Here is a 6,000-nt window from a genome sequence, read left to right on the forward strand (position 1 = left end):
CATTTTGGTTTATTGTGGTTATATTTTTCTTCCTATTTCTACTAATTACAGCAGTCCTTTTAATATTTCTTGCAGTGCTGGTTTGGTGCTAATATATTCCCTTAGCCTTTTTTGTCTGGGAAGCTCTTTTTTTTTTTTTTTTTTAATCCTCACCGGAGGACATTTTTCCATTTTTTGTTCAGATAGAGTGAGAGGAAGAGAGAGAGAGAGAGAAACATCAACGTGAAAGGGACACATCAAGTGGCTGCCACCCACATGACCAACCAGGGCCAGGGACAAACTGCAACTGAAGTACATGCCCTTAGCGGGAACCAAACCCAGGTCTCTCTGGACCGCAGGCAGACTGTCTAACCACTGAGCCAAACCAGCCAGGGCTGGGAAGCTCTTTATTTCACCTTCTATTTTGAATGATTGCATTGCTGGATAGAGTAGTCTTGGATTCAAATCCTTGTTTTTCATGACCTTGATTACTTCATGCCATTCCCTTCTGGCCTGTAGTGTTTTTGTTAAGTCAACTGATAGCCATATGGGCATTCCTTTGTAGGTAACTTGTTGCTTATATCTTGCTGCCTTTAGGATTCTCTTTGTCTTTAATTTTTGGCATTTTAATTACTATGTGTCTTGGTGTGGGCCTGTTTGTGTTCTTTTTACCTGTGGATCTCTCTGTTTCTTGAACTTGAATGCTGTCTTCTTTCACCAAGTTAGGGAAGTTTTCTGTCACTATTTCTTCAAATATATCCTCTAACCCTTGCTACTTTTCTTCTTCTTCTGGAACTCCTATGATGAGAATCTTGTTATATTTCCACTTGTCTCACAGTTCTCTTAAGCTGTCTTCCTGTTTTTTGCTTTTAGTTTTCTGATTGGTTGATTTTTTTCTACCCTGTTTTCTAATTCACTGATTTGGTACTCAGCTTCCTCTACTCTGCTGGTTAGTCCTTCCAGTGTGTTTTTTATTTCTGCTATGTCATTCTTAATTTCTACTTGGTTGGTTTTTAATGTTTCTATATCTTTACTCATGGTGTTGATGTCCTTACTCAGGCTATTGAGGTTCCTCAAAATTATGGCTCTGTACTCTACCTCTGATAACTTGCCTAACTGGCATTTCATTGATCTTATCTTCAGTAGAGTTCTCTTGTTCTTTCATTTGTGATTTGTTTCTTTGTTTCACCATTTTGGCTATTTCAGTGGGTTTTGGAGCCTGCCAAATTTTCCCTGTGGATGTTGGTGTTCTGCTATTTGTGGCTCCCTCTCCTGGGTTTGGATGAGTGTGGGAGAACCCATGTTAAACTCCACTGTCAAGTCTTACTTTCCTGGGTAGTTTTTCAAGGCTAGGAAAGGTTCAGTTATCCTCTAGCTTTTTGCCTGGAGGCTATTAGTTGTAGTTACTTGATGAGCTTTGGGTTGTAGCCCTCAGCTGAATGAAAATCTCCCTTAGGTGTTCGGCTGTAAGAGGATTTCGAGAGGTGGGGCAGATGCTCTTGTTAAAAAGCCTCAATTTGCATTTCTCTGGCCCAGCTGGAGTTAAATCTCCAAGGGAGGGGCTGTTGCTTCTCCCCAGAGCTTTGGAAAGGTGCAAGATGGCCACTGTCCTGTGTGGCTGAGATTCAGCAAAAACTCTGAGCACCCTCTAAATCCCAAGTATCCCCACAGAGTTCCATTCCAGTCCTCCCTCCCTCTGCCAGAGCCCAAGGTGAGTGGCTGAAGCTAATTTGGTGCTCTGCCCTGGCCCTCTGCACTGTGGAGCTGGCTTGGGATTTTAACACCAAGGGAGCTGCTCACAGCTAAAACAGCTGCTGTCTGTGGGCTCCCAGCCTGCCCTCGCACGCCTCTGCAGACCAACCAGGCTTGATTCAGTGTCCTTTTTTCCTGCTGCTGGTTATATGGTCCTTTCCAGCTGCTTTTCTGTTGCTTTTTCCTGATGATTTGTCTTTATTTTAGTTGTAATTCGAGTTTGGTCCTGGGAGATGGTCTGTGTAGCTTCCATTCACTCCATTGTCATTTTGGAATCTTCCCGAAGCTGGATAATTTAGACCTTTATTATACTCCTGGCCAATGGGAATTAAGATACTGTGTCTTTCTATTCCAATATCCAGTTTCTGGACAAGGTTAAACAGCCCATTTAAAAGTTCTCAGAAGACCTCCATAGCAGATGTGGGCCATGAAAAGGGGACTAAAGACTGTTCCCCAAAAGATATGTCTATGTTCTAACTCCTGGAACCTGTGAATGTGACTTTCTCTGAAAACAGGATCTTTGCAGATGTAATTATGGATCTTGGGATGAGATCATTTTGGATTTAGGGTGGGTTCCAAATCTAATGACTGGTGCCCTTATGAGAGAGGGGAGTGGGAGATTTGAAACACACAGAGACACGGAGAAGAAGGCAATGTGACTATGGAGGCAGATGTTGGAGGGCTGGGTCTACAAATGTCCAGGTTTGCTGGCAACCAGCAGGAGCTGGGAGAGAGGCATGGGGCAGATTCTCCCTCGGAGTCTCCAGAGGGAACCAATCCTGCCCACACCTTGAGTTCAGACTTCTAGCCTACCGAACTGTGAGAGAGCCCACTTCTGTTGTTTTAAGCCACTAAGTGGGTAGTATTTTGTAATGGCAACCCTGGGAAACTGATGTAGGGAGTAAACTCATATTCTAGTAAAGGGAGAAGTGCCTGGTCAGGAAACAACGAAACAAACATTCTTGGGACTAGAGGGAAAAGGCTGAGATCACTGGTTGTTCCTAAAACCTCAGGGCATTTCCCTTACGTTCCTTCTAGGAGGATATGTCTCCTTCTCCAGAAATCATGTTTCCTGATAGTCTGGAAAACCTGCAGTTATTTTGAGTCTATTGTCCCATTTCTATGAAAGTGTTTGAAAATATTTTGCTCCCCAGGAAGTCCTACCCTTCTCATTGCACCAGCCTGATTTCTCAGGCCTGAAATGTCTGCTTGCAGCAGGCCTGAGCTCAGAAGTCTGTGCTTGAGCAGGGTAGCCTCCCAGACCCGTTTCTCCCTGGATTCCTGACTTGTCTCATCTGGAATGAAAAGAAGTAACAGCCAGCCCTGTTCTTTGGTTCCGTTTTGGTGTGTTTATTCCTTCTGTTTTGTGCCTTAGTGCTTCCACTCCACGTAGGGAGCCCCGCTTATCCTCCGAGACATGTCCTCGTGCCTCTGGCTCCGCGGAAACCTCCCTGGAACCACCTAATCAATGAGGCTTTCTTTTTTTTTAAATCCTCACCGAGGATATTTTTTCATTTATCTTCAGACAGAGAGGGAGGGAGAGAGAGAGAAAGAGAGAGAAACATCAGTGTGAGAGAGACACATCGATTGGCTGCCACCTGCACGATCCAAACTGCGGCTGGGGACGAACTACAACTGAGGCACGTGCCCTTGGCCAGAATTGAACCCAGGACTCCCTGGTTTGCAGGCTGACGCGCTAACCACTGAGCATAACTGGGTAGGGCTCAATGATGTTTTCTTCCTTCTACATTCTCACAGAACTGGTGCACCTTTGTTAAAGGACTTAGTACATTTTATTTTAGTTTATTTTTAAAAATATTTTTTATTGATTTTTTTAGAGAGAGAGGAAAGGAGAGAGAGATAGAAACATTGATATGAGCGGTACATTGATCAGCTGCCTCCTTCACGCCCCCCAGTGGGGATCGAGCCCACAACCTGGGCATCAAATTGGGACCTCTCAGTCCATGGGACGGTGCTCAGTCCACTAAGCCACACTGGCTGGGCTATTTTAGTTTATTTTTAACGTATCTGTGTTTTTTTGGTAGTTAATCCTCACCTGAGGATGTTTTTTCAATTGATTTTTAGAGAGAATGGAAGGGAGGGAGGGAGGGTGGAGAAGAGAGAGAGAAACATTGATGTGAGAGAGACACATTGATTTGTTGCCTCCTGCACATTCCCTGACTGGACCAGCGATTGAACCTGCAACCCACGTATGTGCCCTTGACTGGGAATTAAACCTGCAACATTTCTGTGCCCGGGCTGATGCTCTAACCACTGAGCCCACCAGGCAGGACACATCTGTCTTACCTGAAACACTCCAGAAGAAGTGTGATTCATGTCTGAATCACCAGAACTTACTAGAAGCTAGCTCAGTAAATGCCTTTTATAGAAATTCAGGAAAGCACTACGTTCAGTGACCGAAGTTTCTTGAAAATGCACAACTGCTATCGTTTAACTTCATCTATTTTGAATTTCAAGCCATTAGAATTTGGCAAAGAAACAAAGTAACATAAAAATGAGTGTATCCTGTGTGAGCAAAGAGTTCAGGGCAGAATGATGGAGGTAAGTGCTCGCTGCTTTGCAATTATGATCAGAGAACTTCTTTCCTGGCGATGAAAAGGGTAAAGTCACCCGTAGGACTGCAAAGGTCTGGAACACATGAGCTTTTAGATCAGAGCTTAGAAAAGGCCTCCCAGAGCTGGTGCTGAGCTGCAGTCCCCTCCCCTGGGCACCGCAGAAAGCCGCACAGCAGATGTACTCAATGCGCCGCTGTTATTCCATGCTCTACCCAAATGCCTGCTTTCATCTTGTTTTGTTTGGAGTTTCCTGGCGTTTTATATGTTAAAAAAACAAACGAAAATCAGAATGAATCCTCAGCTGTAGAAGAAAAATTAACGGTGTTCTAAGCTTATATTTGAATATGCTCCACAGAAGAGATGAAAACATCCTAGTGAACAGAAGCTGAGGACCAAGATAAGAGAAAGGTTTGGGTAGGTAAGTATGTCTGTTCCCATGGGAACATAGGGCTGGCTGCCAATAAAAACCATGGGAAAGGCTATAGACTCTTTCTATGATTCAGGCTAAAATTAAATTTGTAAAGGAGTCAAAATACACATGAATCATCTCCTCTTTCAACCACCACAATCATTATTACCTCCCAGTCAAAAGCTGGCCAAGAGTCACAACAAAAACCAGCCTGTTGTGACAACTGGAGATGTTTGCACTGAATAATCTCCCTACCCAGAAATCGCAGCAGTGTCTAACATCCACCACAGAGCATCGGAATTCCCTCACCTATTAAGGCCATCTGGTACAATAATCTCTGTCCTACCTATTTGGTGACCACTTCTCCATTTTGGTCAGGATGGTCTTCTCACTACCCCATATACACTCATGTTCAGTCATAATTCCAAAACTTGACGTCCACTCTGTCTGTCTTCCAGTGCATTTCCCCCCTTCACCATCTATTCAGACCAATTTATTCTTGAAATCCAATCCCAGCATCGCAACCCTAGGACAGAGCCCAGTTGAGAGCTAGTCAAGAGGGACTGCCCCATGATAGCTGTAGTTCTAATGATGAGTTCACTGAAGGACCCACAGTGAACAGAGAGTGAGTGGGAGGAAAAAGTACCCTGGCATCTCTTCCCTCCTGCCTTCTGATCGCCTGCCGGTACCTCCCATTGGCCAGAGGGTGACATCGTCTCTGCAGTCAACCGCCCAAGACAACGAAAACAGTAGAAAAGAGACAACGGATCTAGGGAGAAGCAAAGAATAACCAGAGTAGGCGTTTATTAACACTTGTTCCCGTTTCCTCAGGAAAGAAGTCGTGGGGGAGGACAAGAAAGGTGTTAGGCTTACAAAGATATTGATTACAAAAGGGTACAAAGTCTGCCATTTTGAACTGATGGGTACAGAGGTGGAGAATTAGAGAAACTGTGACTTTCTCTAATAGTAGTTCTTTGTGTTGTACAATGTTGACCCCGAGGATGTCTTTAAAAGTATCATGAGAGAAATCTGCAGCACAGAGTATATATTTAATTCAAGTTAAACATAAAACTATAACAATGTCCAGTCCTTACTAAGTGGCAAATACAGTGTTGTTGTTGTTGTTTTAAGAATAGTGAAATTAACATAAAATTACCAGGAAAATAATATTTGGAGGAAGACGATGGCACTAAGCTTCATGCCTGAATCTCTGACTTTGGAATCGGGATTTAAGAAGGAATATTTTAACGGATAGGGAAGCAAAATGTACCTTGGTGCCAGAAG

This window comes from Molossus molossus, unplaced genomic scaffold (genome assembly GCF_014108415.1).
Source record: "Molossus molossus isolate mMolMol1 unplaced genomic scaffold, mMolMol1.p scaffold_m16_p_7, whole genome shotgun sequence".
Lineage (NCBI taxonomy): Eukaryota > Metazoa > Chordata > Mammalia > Chiroptera > Molossidae > Molossus > Molossus molossus.